General features: G+C 51.4%; 1 protein-coding gene across 2 annotated transcripts in view; it reads right to left on the bottom strand.

Annotated features, from left to right (window-relative positions):
* CYSTM1 (cysteine-rich transmembrane module containing 1) overlaps positions 1–19,314 on the bottom strand; it is a 129,022-nt gene that overhangs the window by 75,078 nt on the left and 34,630 nt on the right. Inside the window, exon 1 of one of the 2 annotated variants that reach the window (XM_012646393.1) lies at positions 12,759–12,805. The exons of the other annotated variant lie outside the window; for it this stretch is intronic. The gene's annotated coding sequence lies outside the window, so the exon portion shown is untranslated. Of the gene's footprint in view, positions 1–12,758; positions 12,806–19,314 lie in introns of those variants that run through there. 2 annotated transcript variants of the gene reach the window in all.

Below are 19,314 nucleotides of genomic sequence, written 5' to 3'. Positions count from 1 at the left end.
AAGGCAGATCCATGTTCCAGTCTTGCCCCATCACTTACTTCTGTAACTCCTTGAGCAGGTGATCAGGAGTCATTGTTATATACGACAACCAGAGCCACTCTACCACAGTTCTTCAGCTGCAGTAGTGGAGACACATGCTACCTTTGCTCCCATCACATCCAGATCCTTATTTTTTTAAATGCTACCTTTGCCTGAATCTCTGAGCTGCTTCAGCCACAGTCCAGGTGATAGCGTGCTCATCCTGCCTCCCCCTTCAGGGCCCTAGAGGGGCCAAATTGGCAGCCTGGAAGGTATGGAGTCCACCTGGCATCAGAGCGGAAAGTGTCACTTTTTATGTATGCAGATTCTTGGGCTTCATCCTAGACCCACTGCCTAGGAACCTTCAGGTGTAACAAGCCCGCCATGGGAGCAGATGCCCACAAAAATTAACATTTATGGTCCTCTGGTGCCTCAAGCTCTGGAGATCTTGTCCTCAACCTGCACAGCCCCAATCTCCTCTTAGCAAAGTTTGGCCCCACTCCCTGCCCTGCCTGCCCTCCTTCCTCCATTATCTCACACGGAACCGTGACCCTGCATTGCCTTTATTTGCTTATGTGTTTCTGCCCCACTAGACCATGAGGGATTTGCATTTTATTCATTTCAAATTCCAAAACTTTTTTTTTCTTTTGAGACAGGGTCTTGCTCTGTTGCTGGGGCTAGAATGCAGTGTCATCATAGCTCACAGCAACCTCAAATTCCTGGGCTCAAGCGATCTTCCTGCCACAGCCTCCCAGGTAGCTGGCACTACAGGTGCACGTCACCATGCCCAGCTAATCAAATTCTAAAACTTTATCAGAGCTGATAAGGCCCTGCATAATCTGGCTCCCATCCACCCTGCCTCCTACCACTCCCTGCCCTACCCACTTTATCCAGTCACAGTGGCCTTTGGACTGTTCCCAAGCTCGCCAAGCTCCTTCCTGATCCTGGGCCTTTGTTCCTATAGTGCCCTTTGCCTGGAATGCCCTCCCTTCGATCTTGCCATGGCTGGCTCCCTCTTGACATCCAGATCTTTGCTCAAATGTCACCTCTTCAAGGGCAGCCAATCAGAAGTAGTTTTGCTTGTTCTAGAACTTGATTTAAATGTAATCATACACTATATACCTTTCTGTCTGGCTTCTTTTACCGGCATTATGTTTTTGAGGCTTATTCATGTTGTTGCATTTATCAGTATTTTATTCCTTTTTATTGATGAGTAGTAAGCCATTGTATGAATATACCACAGTTTGTTCACCTGTTGATGGAAAGCTGGGCTATTTCCAGTTCGGCTGTTATGAATAAAGCTGCTCTGACATTTTCATGTGCGAATCTTTGCGTGGACACACAATTTTATTTCTTTTGGGTAAATACCTCTCTTAGTCCATTTTGTGTTGCTATAACAGAATACCTGAGACCGGGAAATTTATGAAGATAAGAGTTATTTAGCTCACAGTTCTGCAGACTGGGAAGTTCAAGGGGCATGGTACCAGCATCTGCTCAGCTTCTGGTGAGGGCTTTGGTGTTGGGTCAAAATGTGGCAGAGAAGGTCAAAGGGGAAGTGGACACATGCAAAGTAGGCCCAAACAGGAAGAGAAAACTTGCTTTATAACAACCTCTTCTCTCTGGAACTAATCCATTCCTTGAGTACTGATCCAGTCTCTTGAGAGCAAGAACTCACTACCTGGAAACAGCACCAAACCATTCGTGAGGGATTTACCCGCATGACCCAAACACCTCCCACTAGGCCCCAGGTCCCAAGTGCACAGAACTAGCAAGCAAACTTCAACATGAATTTTGGCCTGGACGAACCACATCTAGAATGGCGCATCTAGTAATATCTAGAATGGAGATTGCTGGGCATATGGTAAATGTATGTTTAACTTAGTGAGAAACCACCAATTTTTTTCCCAAAGTGAGTGTTCCAGTTCACACTCCTGCCAGAAATGTATAAGAGTTCCAATTGTTCCACATCCTTGCCAACACTTGTTATTACCAATCTTTTAATGTTTAGCCATTCTATTGGGCATGTGATATTATCTCATTGTGGTTTTAATTTACACTTTCCTAATGGCTAATGATGTTGAGCAACGTTTCATGTGCTTATTGGATATTTGTATATCTTCTTTTTGAAGTATTTGTTAAAATCTTTTGCTCATATTTTAATTTGGTTGTTTGTCTTATTGAGTTATAAGATTTCTTTATATGTTCCAGATATAAATCTTTTGTCAAAAATATGTATTGCAAAACTTTCTCCTAAAATATTGCTTACCTTTTCATTTTCTTAATCCCGTCTTTTTATAATAAGTTATTTCTGTGATCTCTGCCTACCTCAAGGCCATGAACGTTTTCTCCTTTATTCTAGAAATTTCATAGTTTTCATTTAAAAAATTTAGTTCTTTGATCCATTTTGAGTATGGTGTGAAATAAGGGATGAAATGCATTGTATTCCATATGGATATTTAATTATTCCAACACCATTTGTTGAAAAGTCTATTCCTTTTCTTGTAGTTATTTAGATTTTGTTTCCTTTTATCTAATTAGTATTTGCCTCTCCTATTAGTCTATAAGTTCCATGTATTTGTTCTAATTTAATCTGGACTCTTCTCCATCCCTGCTACCTCCTTGCAGGTAGAGAAAACAGAGAAAGGACTTGCTTGCTAGTTAATTCAAGACATGATCCCAGGGAACAGGAGTAGGGGACTGGGAAGGAGGGAAAGCCAGCATGATGGTGTGATTCAGAGCTGGTCACCACTGTGTGCAACCAGGGCTGGATCTGGCTGGAACGTGCTGAGGAGCAGCATGGACCGCACCTCAGAATTGTGCACTGAGCATCAGAGAATGGAGCATATTTCCACTAACTCCAACCACCACTGGCCAGGGGTTGCCCCAGAGGGGTTAACTTCCTCAGACTTTTAGGTTGCAGAGTCCAAAGGGAAGCCCCAGGCAGAAGGCAAGAGCTGAGCCATGTGGAGCAACTGAGCGTAGGTGCTCCCTTCTGCTCCAAGCGCTTGCTACAGGTATGGCTGAGTAAAGGCAGCCCAAAAGGATGAGAGTAGGGTCACGAAAGGTTTCTGATACACATTCATTCAACGAATATTTATTATTGCCTCCTGTGTGCCAAGCACTGTGTTAAGCGCTGGAGATAGTCATCGAGCGTCATCAAAAAGTCAAGCCCTGTCCTCGTGGGGGAGACAGGACACAAGTCCACCATTGATAATAATATTCTATCAAGCAGAGATATAAGTGCCAGGAAGAAAATAAAACAGGATAAAAGAACTGATGATGAGTTCAGGGACAGGGCTTATTTTGACCATCAGGGAAGGCCTCCAAGGAGCTGACATTAGACAGAGAGTGAACGAAGTGAGGAACCGAACCATGTGGATACTCAGGGTAAGAACATTTCAGGCGGAGGGAACCGCAAGTGAAAGGCCTTGAGGGAGGAACAAACTTACGATGTTAGAGGAGGAGGTCGCTGTGGCTGGAGCAGAGTCGGGGCAGAGGTGGAAGAGGTCAGGAGAGAGGGTCTGGCAGGCCTCAGAAATGAATTTGAAATTTATTCTGAGTGCAATACGAAGCCACTGGAAGATTTTAAGAGGGTTATGACTTGGTCTTATTTATGTTTTAATAGTCATTTGGGGAACTATTACACACTTATGAGAATGGCTAAAAATTGAAAAACAAGAACAAAAAAAGTGTTACTATCCAGTGCTGGCAGGAATGCAGGGCAACTGCAACTCTCAGACGCTGCTGGTGGGAATGCAAAATGGTGAAGTCAGTTTGCAAGAGGTTGGCCATTTCTCATAAAAGTAAATATACACTCACCACGCAGCCCAGTAATCCCACTTGTAGGTATTTACCCAAAGTGACATGAAACATGTTCACAAAAAAACCTGTAAGCAAATGTTTACAGTAACTTTATAGTTGTCAGAAACTGGAAACAATTCAAATATCCTTTAACTGGTAAATGATCAAACTGTAGTACATCCACATAAAAAGGAATGAACTATTGATAATACATGCGACAACCTCAAGGGACCTCAAGGGCATTATGCTTAGTGGAAAACTTCAATATCAAAACCTCACACACTATATGATTTTGTGTATTTAATAGTCTCAAAATGACAAAACTACAGAAGTGGAGAACAGATTAGTGGTTGCCAGAGGACAGGAAGGGGGACAGGGAGGGGAACACAGAGGCATGAAGTGGGAGTGGATGGGAATAGAAGGATGGCCCTACAGAGTTTTTTTGTGGTGACATAACAGCTATCTATCCTGATTGTGACGGTAGTTACATGAATCTATACCTGGGATAAAAGTGCACAGCTTTTTAAATATACACACCCACACCCACACCCACAAACGAACGCAGGTGAAAACTAAATAAGGTCTGTAGTCTAGCTAGTAGTAATGTAGCAATGTCAATTTCCTGATTTTAATACTGTACTACAGCTCTATATAAGATGTCACCATTGGGGGCCCTGGGGAAAGGGTACAGGAGTTTATTATATTTGCAACTTCCTGTGAGTCTATAATTATTTAAAATAAAAAGTTGAGAAATAAAACTAGCAGGTAGGTAAAAAGCTACAAAAGACTTTTTCTTTTAACTGGGGAAATTTGCAAATGGATGGGTATTGGATGACATTTGGGAATTACTGTCGACTTTCTTAAGAGTGATAATATAATGCTTATCACATGTCCACATTCTTAGATGGTATATGTTGAAGTTTTAGAGGTGAAGTGTCAAAATGTCTACAACTTGCAGTGGTTCAGCAAATATATGCTTATGTATATACAGCATTTTAAAATATGGCAAAATGCAAGCAATTAGGAGGGAGCTCTTTGAGTGATTTTAGGGTCCAGCAACAGCTCCAGGACGTGGCACCTGGATGTTTCAACAGAGGCCCAGGTAAAGGTGTCTACCATTCTCCTGAGACTTATAAATCATAATCAAACTTCCTTCTCCATGCTGCAAAGACTAGCTCATTTAACAAAAAAAAAAGAAAAGAAAAGAAAAGAAAAAGAAAGAAAGAAGGAAAGGTAATTTCATTTGGAAACTTAAAATGCTAAGGAAACAGGACAGTTTGTTTTACGACATAATAATAACTACTATTTATTAGGGGCTTTTTCAGTGCCAGGTCCCTTTTACAGGTACTGTGTTATCCTCACAGCACTTGAATGCAGTAGCTATCGTTAGTAGCCCCATTGTGCAGGTGAGGAAGCTGAGGCTCAGAGAGGTGAGGTGACTTGCCCTTGGCCGCATCCTGCGGTGCTCTGATGGCAGGCCCTGCACCTATCTGCTTTACCACATGGCCGCTTGCAGAGCCCTCCTCCTCCCCTTCAGCCATTAGCCCTACCCCTAGCCCTGCCCTGGAACAGCCTTTATGTGGAGTCACTGGGGGTCCGGCAGCACCATTCCAGCCACGGACATCTCTTCCTCTGGCAGAGAATGGGAATGTTCCCTCTGCAGTGGGGTGGGTGGTTGCAACTGGGTCAAATATGGGAGGGAAGGGGAGAACATGCAGAAAACACCAGATGCTCTTTCAAGCTTTAAAAAAAAAACCACAGGCATTAGGGAACACAGATTTTTATCACAGTCTGTTTCATCAGGAGGGAGAAGGGGGAAGGGGAAGAGCAGGTTGTGGAGGGAAGACAGGGTGAGGTCTGGGGCCCAATGATAATGACAATAAAGATGGCAACGATGACAACTGTAATAGCAGACGCTGTGCCAAATGCCGCGCCAAGCACTCTGCGCAAATTCTCTCAGGTCACCTCACTAACTCTACAGTTTAACTACTAGTATTGTCATCCCCATTTTCAGATTAGAAAACTGAGGCCCTGAAAGTACGCTAAGTCATACGATTTCATATGTACAGACTCCTACATAAATACATTGAACGAAGTCAGGAAGAACGCACGTCGAACTAATAACGGGGGAGGGGAGGGAAGTGTGATAAAGGTGGGAGCTTCAGCTTCTCGTTGCCTTGTGATATACTTTTTACAACGGTAATGCGTAACCACGCGTGTGTAAGTTTTCTTTTAAAAAGGTAGATGGTCCTAAAGACTGTCCAAGGATCCCATAACTAATTCGGAGCCACGTCTCGCAGACTGCAGAACCCAGGCCGTAACCACCCGGCAGCACAGCCTTTCAAAGAGCCCGGGTGCCGCCCCCACGCTCCTGTGGTGGAGAGGAAGGAGGAAACGACTTCGGGGAGGCGCCAGTCCCTTGCCCCATCCCTCCTCCCTGCGTTTCCTGGGGGACTGGGCCAGGGCGTCTCGGCCTTCGGCCTCCCGGGAGCCCATTGCCCGGTGTCCAGCCCCGGAGCCCGCCCACCGTCGCGGAGCGGACTCCGGGCCAATCAGACCCGAGTGATGCCACTCCGGAGATGAGAGTGGCAGGAAATCAAGGTCAAGGCCCCGGACACAATGGGGCCATTGTCGTTCTCCAGTCAGTTGACTTTCAAGCAGCAGTTCCCCATCCACCCTCGTTCCTTCTCCCCACCCCCGCTCCCTGCCAGGAAGTCACCCAAACCTATTGCCTCCTTATTAGCCTCCGCCTGAATGAAGCCGCATTCTGGATCCTACCCCGGACGCGGTAGGACACAGCATTGCCTGTTAGGTCCACCAGGTGGCGACAGAGCACCACGTTTCTGAGGGCGGAGAGGGCGGCCAGGCCCGGCTGCTCAAGCGCTGATCAGGGCGTGGGGAACTCTGCCCTTCCTGTTTGATCCAATAGACACAAAAACCCAAGTCGGATTATAATTTCCCTCACCCTTTACTCTGAGGTCACTGGCATCTGGACTCTCCGGGGCTCTTCCCTCAGCAAACGTCAAAATGGCCGTGGACTGCAGCACTTTTCCTTGACGGGGGGGAAAACCAAGGGGAAACCTCTTTACTCCGCAAGTCACAGCAGGTGGAACCCTGACAGCCTCTCTGGTCTGGATTACTCAACTGGCTGATCGATAAACATCATCTCTGAAAGGCCCTTCCTGACCACCAGTCCCTTCTGAGTCTAAATTATGTCCTTCCTGTTGTTCTCCCTCAGAGGTGGCTGTCGTTTTCCTTCTTCACATTGGCCAGGCACACCCCAGAGGCAGAAGCTCCTTGGGGTGAAGACATCTGGTCTGGGCTCTGGCCACCTGGCTTCACAATCTCACCTCCCCCTCATGTGCTGGGCAAACTTTCTGAGCTTCAGTCTCTCCATCTGTAAAATGGGGATAAATATGGCGTCTATCTTCTAAGGCCATTGGAGGGTTCTGACAGATACTGCATGGAAGGAGCTTGCACAGGGCCTGATACACAATAAGCACTCAACGAATGTTAGTCATTATTATTATTGCTGTTGCTGTTGTTGTTGGCGAAGGAACTTTCACTGAGGCCACTGCCTGAGTGCCCAAGGTACCAGCTGAGGTGAGGGGTCTGGGGGTAACAGTTCTCCTGGTTTGGTTTCTTTCATGAACTGTTCCAGGAAGCTGAGGCTGGTGGGGCCTGTTCCTCTCTCCTAGTGGCAGGTCTCACCCTCTGGTCAGAGGTTAGATCTGTCTCTGCTGCAGTCACCACTGGGACACCCTCCTGCTGCCTCTCAGCCTCCCTGGGACACGGTGGGCCCAGGCAAGCCCATAGTTCATTCACTTGTTTAACACGCATATATGTCAGATGCTGTGCCAGGCCATGGGGACAGTGGTGAGGAGAATTATCTTGTCCCTGCTCACAACAAGCACACAGAAATGGAGGGTGGGAGAGGTGGGGAGATGAGCAAAGCAACATAGAAAAAACTGCATTAATTTCAACTGTGACAGGGGAGAGGGCCTGGTCTGGGATGTTCCCTGAGGAAATGACTTGTGGCTGGGAGCTGACGGATGAGGAAGAGGAGCTATCCAAGATGCCCTGGCCTCCTTAAAGCAGCCACTCCTGGGGAACGGTGTGATGACCCAATGGACCCTCAGGCTCTTACTGGACCAGGCAAGTGGTCAGATGGGAGAAGATTCAAAGAAAACACAGCCCACGTACGCAGACTCCCCCTGGGATCTCTGCCCTCACTTGCATCACCTGGACACGTACCCCTAGGATGTCGGGTCCGAGCTCCAGCCCCAGTGCTGAGGAAGGATGAAGAGTCCTTCAGGGAGGTGGCCAGGAGAAGCCTGCCACAGGTTGAAACAGACCTGGGATGGGGAGACCCTGGGCAGTAGCAACTGGCAAAGTGGGACAGGGAGCAAGCCAGTGGCTCTGGGTGCCCGCACAGCAAACACCAGCTGAGAGCACGGGGACTATGGAGTCAGGGTGCTGGGGATGTACCCCAGCTCTGTGGCTTGCCAGCTCTGGAAAATTACTTAACCTAAACCTCAGTTTTTTTGCCTACAAAATGAGGGCAATAATAACAATACCAACCTCACAGGGTGGTTTTGGGGACTTAGTGAGATAATATGTGAAACATCCTGGCACATAATGGGCACTTGATAAACATTAATATTATTATTATTATTTTTGAGACAGGGTCTTGCTCTGTTGCCCAGGCTGGAGTGCAGTGGCACAGTCATAGCTCACTGCAGCCTTGAATTCCTGTGCTCACGTGACTTTTTCACCTCAGCTTCTCAAGTAGCTGGGACTACAGGCGTGTGCCACCACTCCTGGCTATATTGTTTTTTTTGTAGTGATAGGGTCTTGATATGTTGTTCAGGCTGGTCTTGAACTCCTGGCCTCAAGTGATCCTTCCACCTCACCCTTCCAAAGTGCTAGGATTATCGGCATGAGCCACTGCACCTTGCTAGTAGTATTATTATACATTCTTTCATTAGCTCCTTTATTGCAAGATTATGCCAAAAACTTGTAGTTTTCTCAAGGAGAACAAAGTACTTCATAATTTACCAAATTTTCCGTAATAAAATTAACACTGACTTTGAAAAAAAAGATTCTGCCAGTTCAGAAATGAGGAACCTGAGACCCAGTGAGGCTGAGCAACCTGCTTAGGATCCCACAGTTTAACAGTAGAGGAGTTGGAAGTCTGCTTTTAAACTGGCAAGCTCTTTGACTCCAAAGCCTGTGCTCCTGGGCGGTGTGGGAGATCAGTGTCTGCCTGGGAAGAAACTGGAGTCCTGTTAAAGCGTATTTTCACGGATTCAGCAGAGGGGTGTAAATCTTTCTGGGGTCGAGGGTGGAGTGCACATCCTCTTTTTCTTAATGTGGGAGTCAGGCAGGGCTCCCGCTGGTCCCAGGTGCCCCGGTCGTGGTGGGGTCAGAGCGGACAAGAGTTGGGGGCAGAGACCACTGGGGCCGGTTGGGCACCGAGTCTCAGGGGCTTGGAGCTGTGCTGAGGCCACCCACATGCCTTCCTTGCCAGCCTGAGCGGCAAATCTCTGCTCGCTCTCTCTGCTCACTGGCGCCACCAGGAGTGGGTCCCTCCCTGACCCACCTTGGCCTGGGACCCCTCCCTTCTCTCCTCCTCCCTCCCGAATGCAGTAATCCCAACTAATGAAAGCGACCGCGGCTACTCTGATGTGTGGGACCGCTCTGGTTGGGCTGCGCCCAGTCTGCCAAGCTGGGCTCATGCCCCCTCCCACGCGCCAGGGCCCGCTGGCTTGCTGCCTGCCCCTCCTCGTGAAAACCCAAGGAGCCCTCTCTTTTTTTTTGGTGAGACAGTGTACTTAAACAGCCATGGGACGGGGGTATGTGAGGGTGAAGGAGCGGTGGAATCTTCCTGGGCCCTTCCTACTCCCTCTCCAGCTCTGGAAGGGGGGCCCTGCAGCCTGGGCAGACCTGGGCAGACCTGGGCAGACCTGGGCTTGGGGAGGAAGAGGTCAGACGGGCTGCAGAGTGCAGAAGGGCCTGCCCTGGAGGCTTGGGCTCGAGGGTGAGCTGGCTCGGCAGGGGAAGGGCCGTGTCAGCCCAGCATGGCCACTCTCTGCAGGCTCTGGAGTCAGTCAGACCAGATTTGAATCCTGACTCTGCCACTTACTTAGGAACCACATAACCTTGGGAAGTCACTTCACTTCTCTGAGCTTCAGTTGCCTCACCTGTTAAATGGGATTAATTAAACGCTCCTGAAATTTGTTCAGCTTAAAAAAGATAATGAGTGAAAAATACAGGAGCACAGGGCCGGACACACAGCAAGCACTCGATAAATGCTCTCCTAAAGTCGAAATTGGCAACATTAGGTAGCGCATTTAAGACATCTGTCCCCACGCTCTGCCACCCCCTTAGGAAAAGAGCTGCCCTTAAGAGCATGATGCTGTTTGCATAGGAAAAGAATGGAAGTTTTCGCCTGTAAAGAAAAACTATGTTATTAAATGACAATGGAGTCTGCAGTCCAGTTGGCCACCTGACCCCTCACTTCCAGGGCCCTTGCTCCTACATCCTGGCCTGTGCCCTCCCCTTCTGCTGAACGCAGGCCAGAATCGGACCTGGTAGAGGCAGCAGAGCAGGCATGGGCCCAGACTGGGGCTGAAATCCTGCCCTGCAGCCCTTTTGGGTAATAGCGGCCTGAGCAGGGGCCCCTTGAGAACCAGGGTCACTCCAAAACCTGGTCCTGAGGCAAGATCTTTTCGCTCCCCCAACAAGTGGGGCCGTCCCCTCCCCATCCCTACCCAGATCCCCCAGAAGCTGGGCAGGGAAAACCCTGGGCCTCCAGCCTTCAGAAGGTCTGAGCAATCCCCGAGGACCTGGTGAGAGAGCAGTGGGGGCCAGCCCCCACGGCAAGCGCCCCGGGTGGAAGTCAGCCCCGATGTGTGCTCGCAGGTCGGAGCTGTGATTAGGCTGGAATGTTTCTGATCCAGTTTGCAGTGATGTCCACAGACACGGGAAGATTTTTGGAGTGTCTGGCTTTCCCAGGCTCCTTGGGCTTGGAAACCCACGGGTCCTGCCTGATTTCTGCCTGCCCAGCCACAGGCCTCTCCTCTTGCCCACGCCCACCTCACCCACCATTTCTCAGCAGCCCTCAGAGGGCTTAGGCTCCCCAAGGAGTGGTCTCCTCTGCCCGAAAGCCTTCCCCCACCACCCATCATCGCGCTTGTCTCACTCATTTCTGCTCTGTCCGTAAGACTCGCCTCCAGGAAGCCCTGCTGCCCACCCCGCCCCGCCCCCGACCCGGGCTGGGTTGGCTGCCCTTCCACTGCACGTTCCCAGCAGCCCGCGCTGACTCGATCTGGCACTCATTACGCTGTCTCCAGAGTACTTGCTTTGCCCTGTCGCCACTGCGACTGCCCGAAGATAGGGACAGTGTCCTCTCCGGGCCCTGATACGTAAGACCTGCACGTGGCAGGTGCTCAACTGGAATGGACCAGTGAGTGGTGGCCACGCAGTTTACTTGTGGATGAGGGTTGGGGTGGGGCCGGGAGTCAGGGGAGACCTCTGCTCTCAAATGCTTGCCCCATCCCTGAGGCTGCCCCTCCCCTCTCTAAGCCCTGGATTTCAGGCCCCCTCCCCCCTCCACTCAACCCCATCCTCCTTGTCACAACCTGATAGGCGCTGTGGGAGGCAGTATAGGAGAGGAGTTAAGCATGGGGCCAACTGCCAGCTAAGGAACCCTCACCCAAGTTTCCTTTTCTGCAAAATGGATAATAACAGCACCTTCTTAGGGTGGCTGTAAGGACTGAATGTGGCAATCTCCATAATGAACCCCTTCCTTCCCGTGTTCACACTGAACAAGGGGCTATCTTCTTTCCCGAAGGTCTGTCATGGCCTCTGCAGGGGAGAGGGCAGCTCTGGGGTCTGCCATGGCTTGGCATTCTATTTGCAGCAGTTCTGCACCTCTCACCCCCACCTCCCTCCCTCCCTAAGGCCATGCCTTGCCACAATGCAGAAGCCACAGGTGCTCTGCGATATCTGGCTGTGGTGTGTAGGGGAAGCTCCTGGGACAAACGAGTGTCTTCAGTGGGGTTCTCTGCCCACTTGGTTGTATTTGGCTTTGGACTCAGAGGGTGTCTCTGGTTTTATGGGAATGTCCTGGGTCTTATGCTGATTGCCTGCCAGGTGCCAGGGGGATAGGGAATCACTATCTAAGCCCAAGTGGGGAGCAGAGGCAGCTAGCCCAGGTGTCTGGGCAGCTCAGCCACCAGAAACATGGAATCTGAGAGCAGGTGAGCTGTCATCTCCTTGCCTTAACATCTGGAGGCCTCACTGTTCACCCCTGCGCCACTGTCCCCAAGGTCAAGAAGACAATCTGTGTGGGCGAGGGTGGAGGCCAGCATGGTGCCCACCCTTTCTCTCCAGTGCCCCTCCCTCTCCCAGCTTAGGGGTCTGGGGGATGGGATGTAGGAGGGATACAGGTATGAGCCCTGGAGAGACACATGCCTCAGTTTTAATCCTAACTAGCTGTGTGTGACCTTGGGCAAGTGACTTCATTTCTCTGAGACTCATTTCCTAAGCTACAAAATGGGGATAACAGCACATTCTCATAGAGAGTTATAAGGATTAAATAATTAAATAGAATTAAATAACTCATTAATTTAAAAAGATTATATAATAAAATTCATGCATTCAGCTCAGAGTGCACATATTAAATGAACAGTACATGGTAGTATTACTATTATTATCTGTCCCTTGCTGTGCTTCCAGCATCTACCCAGGATACTTTAATGCCGTCCAACCTAACAGGCTGAATCTGTTTAACATTTACAATACCTTTAAGAGGAGCTCGCTGAGCTCACAGGAAAGGAGAAAGGTAGCCACCTGGTTCCCAGGGAGGGGCTCCTGTCCCCTTCTGCATCCCACCCACTGCCTGGAGTGCCAGGTGGTCCTGCTGCTGTCCTTACCTCTTCAATGTCCCAAAGCTTGGGGAGGTAGATCTTGCTGCATCTCCCCCATATGGGAAACTCAGGCAGGCAGGTAGCTGTGTCACCCAAGGACCAAGTGCCCGGCCTGGATGCCATGGGGTGTTCCTATAATTAGAGAGCAGGAGGAGTGGAGTGGGATGAATGCCTGGCCAGGAAAGTGATGACAAGGATCACACCCTGCTCAGGCCCATGCTTCTGGCTTTCCAAAGAGGATTCTCAAACTTTTTTCTCCATAGAGATAGCTCATGGGAATGATACCAGTAGCAAAAGGGGCCCTTTTCTCTGTGCTGGGATCTCAAGGGCAACCAAACCAGCTTTGTAGCCACCCTGAATGTGGGCATCTGGCAGACGGAAATGGGGGAGGCTGAGAGACCCACATCTCCAAAGGCTGGGGCCAGAGGAGGAAAGCAGTATACTAAGAACTTCCCGAAGTCCCATGCTCAGGCCTCACTATGTGGAGCAACTCAGGGGTTAATCTCTGCTCCAGCCCCACTGGTCTCATCCACATCTATAAAGAGAAGAGGAAGCAAAACACAGAGAGCACAGCTGCCTGAGGTTGTAGGTTGCTTCATTTATTGTAGGCTGCTGCTGGACAACCTGTCGTGCTGGCATAGGTACTTGTGTGCCAGCTGAGGGACTCTAGCATTCCCAGGCAGGCCACCCTGGAGTTCTCTCCTGGTGAGACCAAGAGGCATGAGATAGAGGCTATGCCCAAGGACTTAACTAAGCCAGTTGGTGGCCCTGGCCACACTTGCATCTTAAGGCTGAGGCCTGGGTCAAGTTCCCTGCATTGTACAGCACCCTCTCCCTGAAAGACACCAGCCATGGGTAGTGTTGGCACCTAATGTGGAGCTGGCCCTGCTGAGGGGCTCTGCACCCCTGTCCAGGGAAAGCAGAGGGATCCCCAGCCTTCTCTGAACCAGTCTGTTGTGGGCTGGGCCTTGGAGAGGCTGCCTCTTGCCTAAGTACTGGTATTCCCAGGGGAGGCCTTCTGGCTGCCGGGGTGGTACAGTCCTCACCTGGAAGCAGGGCGGCCTGTTCCACCCAGATCCAGGCCAGAGTGTGGAGTGGAAAAGAAGCCAGAGCCAGGCGGGACTGGGTGTCTGGAATGGCTGTTTTTTTGGCTGGGTCCCAGGTCCGGAGCTCTGCTGCCCAGGCCCTGCCACTCTTCTGAGGGATGGGGGTTGGGGACTTTTCTTGGCCAGGCCTTGAAAATGAGAAGGCCAAAGAACCAGTGGAGTGGAGGCTCTGTGTGTGTGTGCCGCATGCACAAATGTCAATGTGCCAAACCTCATTGCTCTTCTCCTAGGAGTTCTTTTATTAAATGCCCCAATCCCAGCTCCTTCTCCTCCAATGGCCGATGGGACACAGAAGGCTGGGACACAGTGGCTGCACGGCCTGAAACTCCACCCCTCAGCTGGCCTGAAAACTTTAGTCAGTGACGACAGGGGCACAGAGGCCTCCTGCCACCTATCAAGAGGTGGCAAGGAATGGTACCTGGCATCCTCAGAGAGGGAGGGGCCCATGCAGAGGGGCTGGTAGATTTCCTTGGTGTGGGGGGTAAGGGATAGGGTACAGGGAGGGGCCTTCTTGAGTGTCTGGGGTCATGTTTCAGGAGGAAGATAAACACCAAACTAGGTTATGCCACGTATATGTCCAGGTCCTGTCCCCTGCCACTGTGCGCCCCTCACACTCAGATTGGCTTCCCCCTCTCCTCACCCTTTTCACAGGTGCTCAAAGCACCCTACGATTCTCTTTACCATGGTTTATAATTCTCCACTTGCCAGGAAGTTTGACTAAGGGCTGTGTCCTCTATGGACCGTGAGTTTATAGGGTGGTACCATGAGGATGGAAGGGGCTATGCGTGTCTTCATTGCTGTCTCCCCAGCACTTGGTACTCCCCAGGACCTGGCACACAGTAGGTGCTCAATATATCTTTAGTGAATGAATGAATTAAAAATAAATTCCCCTTTAAGATACTGTGAGCTCTGGCTGGGCAGGGACTGCTTCTTGTTTATTTCTGTGTCCCCAACCTCTGGCCTGGTGCCTGGCCCAAAGTAGGTACACACTAAATTGTGTGGGATGGAAAACTGAGATTAAAGTGGGCCAAGAGGAGCCTTAGCAGATGCGTTAATGAAACTCGTCTCTATCCCTTCCCACCCGTGAGGCAGTAAGGATGAGGCCTTCTCCTCTAGGCATCTCCCTGGGAACCAAGGGTCCCCAGCAGGGTTGAGAAGGGGGAAGGGCAGTGATGATAGGAAAGGAGTGGTAGGTGAGGGCCTTGGGTGGGCTGAACTGGGGGGATCTCTTCCAGGCAGGTTTGGTTGAATGGGGGAGCTCTGTGGGAGCCACTTCTGGTAAGCACTAACCTACGAGAAAATTTGAGGAAGACCCAAGATGGCAGCAGGGTAGGAGTCTAGGCCAGGGCCAGAAGCCATGGTCGCACAGCTGTTCACTTACCCCCATTCCCAGAACCTCCTGAGGGTGGGGACTGGGGCCAGGGCTCCAACAAGCGCCACTCTTTAGACCTGTGAGTCTTGAGGTCACATGAGGCTCTGGACTTCAGACCACTCCTTGTCTCTGCAGAGCCAGGAAGTCTCAGACACACACGGAGAACTGAAGGAAGAGAGAGGAGGGTTGGGGTCTTGCCCTGGGCTTGGAGTAGACCCCCTGCACTGTCAGCAGAGCATTAGTGCTATGTCCTGAGAGGTGAGGCTCCCCTCAGGGCTGCATTTGTCACTCAGGGCCTCTGACCATGGGGTCAATCCACCTTTGATGTCTAGATGAACTGAGGAGATAGAGAGTCTCCTGGAACCTAGGTCCCAGGGGCTAAACAGATTTGCTATCTGGAGTTTGCAACCCAGCCACACATCTCAGAGCTTGCAAGCCACTTAGGTTCCAAAGCGTCTTTTAGACACCCCGGTGGGCAGTGGAATGCCCTTATTCGGGACTTCTCTCCCTCAAGGATTTGAGTGCTTATCTGACCAGCTATGAATCAAAATGAGGACCAACACAGATGTCAGCCCTGGCACTGCTGTGTGCAAACCTGTGCTGAATGTAAGGATTTGAAGCCAAAGCTTATGTGCAGCTTCAGAATTAACTCTTGCTTTGAGGGTTGCAAAAAACCCCCAAATCTAACTAAGCCAAACCAAAACGAAATGAGGGTGACTGATTAACAGGCAAGTAGAGAGATGCTATTTCGAAGACTGCCTTTTGAAACTAAACATAAACTTGACTTGCTTTTACTCAATGGTAGAAATTTTGATCTAGAATGGATGCAGGCTAGTATGTGGACATGCAGAGGACTTTTTGGTTGGTTCCTTTTAAACACAAAAAGGTTTAACACCAACTCTGGCAGTTTTGATAAAGGCCTTACTTGGGTTCCAAGGAACAGAACTTTTCTGTGGAAACAGCATCTCAAGTTGAAAGATCTCCAGCAGCGCCAAGGGCGGCAGCTGGTCTCTGTCCTGAGCGGCCAGATTGTTAGGCTGCAGCCCTGAGAGACTTACCAAAATTTGGTCCTCATCACGAGCTGACCCAGGGAGGAGGCCACACATGCAACTGTAAACGCACTTTTTTTTCCTCATTTTGTTTTCCTTCCAAACCTCAAGCCAGATGTGGCTGCTTCAGTAGGTGACTGCCCCCCAGTTGGCCTGTGTCGTGGGCTGGCTCAGGTGTGAGCCGGCAGAAGCCCACTCGAACAGGTGCGGAGCGTGCGCGCGCGGCCGGCCTGGGGACGCACCGCCGCGGTCTCTCCCCTCGCACCGGGCCGACCTGGAGCCCGAGGGCTCAGAGACCGGCCTGAGCACCGCCCGCGGCCGCTTCGGAGGGCTGAGGGGGTAAATCTGGCAACAGAGCTGCGTCCTCCCTCGCCCCGTCCTTAAATTCCGGCGTCCTCCATTCGCTGCGCCCTGGGTGCGGCCTATCCAATCACCAGCCCGGAAACCCGGGCAGCCGCGAGAACTGAGCCCGAGCTGCCGGGAGTGCCGCGGAGGGAGCTCGGCGAGCCCGTCGGGCAGCGCCAGTGCCCCGTGCGCGCTGAGCAGGGCTCGCTGGCGGCCCGGCCACCTGTGCAGGCGCGCGGCGGCTGCAGCCTCCCACCCCCAGGCCTGGGCGCAGAGAGCGACCAAGCCCGCCCGAGGGCGTGGCTGGAAGTCCCGGCCCCGCGGGGCTGCGGCGGCGCTGGGAAGCGTCTTCCCTGGCCCGGCCTCTCCGGAGCGCAAAGCGCCCGGCGTCCGAGGAGCCGGCGGACACCCCATTCGCCCCCTGGCGGCGCCGGGGACACGCCGGGCGGCGGCGGCGGAATGAGCTGTCCACAGCAGCACTGGGCGCTGCCCGAGGTCACGCAAGAATCTGGCCAGGGGCTGGGAACCCGGGAGGCAGGCTGTCTTCGAGAGGAATAAGGGGAGACCATGGAACAAAACAACTATGAGATTTGGGGGTTCCCCTGGATCCACATCCTCCAAATCCCCCTGGGCTTCTCCACAAGTGTGCTGACTAACAGACATCCAGGGATCTCATCCCCGAGTGGTGGTCCTTCCTCCCTTACTCAATCTTCCTGGAAGTAAAGGCCCCTCTCTTATTCTCACCCTTTCTGGAAAATGTCCCTATATCTTCCCAGTCACACCGCGGGGAGCTGTGAGGCAGGGCCAGGTCATTAGGAGAGGAACAGCATTCAGAACCGTCCCCTGAGAGCCCTCTGGGAGCCGGGCACTGCCCTTCGGCCCTATGAGAGGTAAAAGATCTTGACCTCTGGGTGCTTCCAATCTCAGAAGACGAACACTTCAGGAAACGATTGGCGCAGTATGTGGCAGGAGCCTCCGGGGAGGGCATGGTGGGGCTGGGCTGGCTGTGAACACTGGAGCTATTAGAACTTGCTAAGTGGACAGGATCTGGAAAGAGAAAGGGAGAGTATGCCTGGCCCGATCTGGAGCAGAGTGGGAGAGCTGGGGGGCCAAGCCCAGAGGCCCCATAAAGGTCTGCTCCTGCAGTGGGGGAGACGGGGGAGGAGGAAGAGCTGGAGAGTGGAAAGCCCCTGGGAGGCACAGCGGTAGCCTGCTCTGAAGTGCTGGCCGAGCCCGGGAGGGGAAGGCTGCCACTCTCACAGTCTTGAGGGACATGGGTACAGGTGGGGAAGCAGGACTCTCAGGCTGCTTCAAGACGTTGAGTCATATACTACAAAAAAAAAAAAAAAAAAACTTTGGTCGACTCAGAGGTTTTTGTTAGGAAGGAAGAAGTCAGGGTCATGGCAGGGGTGAGAGAGCAGCTCCAGGCTAGAGCCAAAGGTGAAAGGATTAAAATGAGTGAGGCGGTGTGGGGAGACGAAGTGGTCACTCCAGGGTACTGGGGCAAGAAGAAGTGGGGAGGAGAAAGCCAAAAGGTAAGAGCCTGTCTGAGGGACAGCAGGAGGCACAGGGGCCTTCAAACCTCAGGCCCACCAGAGCTGGTTTCAGCTAACAGACCAGCTGTGTCAGCTTCTGCCCCATTTTCCATTCTATGTCCCCTATCAGTCTTCTTAGGTAATTGGGGTGATGCCTTCTTACCCAGCGTCTGGCTTTGTGCAGAAGATGCAGCAAACCCAGAATGAAACTTTCAGGCCTCACTGCCCTCCAACCCAAACCTGTCCAGGGAAGGTCTTAGGGCTGCTGGTACCCTGCTCCAGTGTTTGACTTACGAGAGACATTTTTCTGGCAGCTGGAGACAGATGGACCACTGGGTCCTGTCTCAGTGGCATGTCTCTCCACTTGGCCTTGGCTTCTATAAAGGCCCATCCATGCCTGGGGCTGGGCTGCTTCATGATAACCTCCCAACTTGATTCTGGGGCAGGCCCTCATGGGGCTGAGGGTCAAGCCTTGCAGACAGAGACTGAAGAGCTCAGACACTGAAGCGCTGGCTATGCTGGCACTTCTATAGGGAGGACAGAGGCTGCCCAGATGATGATCTGAGAGAGTCAAGGACCAGCTGTTTGAAGCCGGCAACCACAAAGAGGGCTTTAGGCAATGGAATTCCCCAGCAACCCAGCAGTCAGACATGGCAGGCTGTGATGTGCTTGTCAGGTGTGGCAGCTCTGGAAGAGGCAGAGGATGGAGGGCAAGCACTGTCACCAAATCCTGCCATGGTGATGGCTTTGTTAGGACACTCCACAGCAGAGAGTTTGCACTGTCTTGGGGGCCCACAGAAGCACCACCTGGAAGAAGGACCAGGGTCAAAAGTCCACCGGGATAAGAGTAGGGTGGGGTTCCTGTGTGTGCAGGAGCAGGGGCAAGGGAAGAAGGGGAAGGGTCTTGGCCTGGCAGGGGTCCACACAGGCCCAAGCTCCTTTGCCCAGGCCAGGTTTCCTTTCCTTTGCAATCAGATCACAGCTAAAGGAAAGACTCTATTTACTCATGCTTTGCTTGAAGTCCTCTGGAGTCAGCCACTCCCCCTTTCTCCTTCTTTTACAAGGGGCTTGGGTGAAAATAGGGAGAAGCATGCCTCACTGATTCACACATGATGCTTACGTGAGTGTGCCTGAGGGTCCATATCCCCTGTGATC

Source organism: Propithecus coquereli, unplaced genomic scaffold, assembly GCF_000956105.1.
Source record: "Propithecus coquereli isolate 6110/MARCELLA unplaced genomic scaffold, Pcoq_1.0 Scaffold242, whole genome shotgun sequence".
Lineage (NCBI taxonomy): Eukaryota > Metazoa > Chordata > Mammalia > Primates > Indriidae > Propithecus > Propithecus coquereli.
The sequence above is the reverse complement of the archived record's forward strand: the minus strand, read 5'-3'. Positions and strand labels throughout refer to the sequence as shown.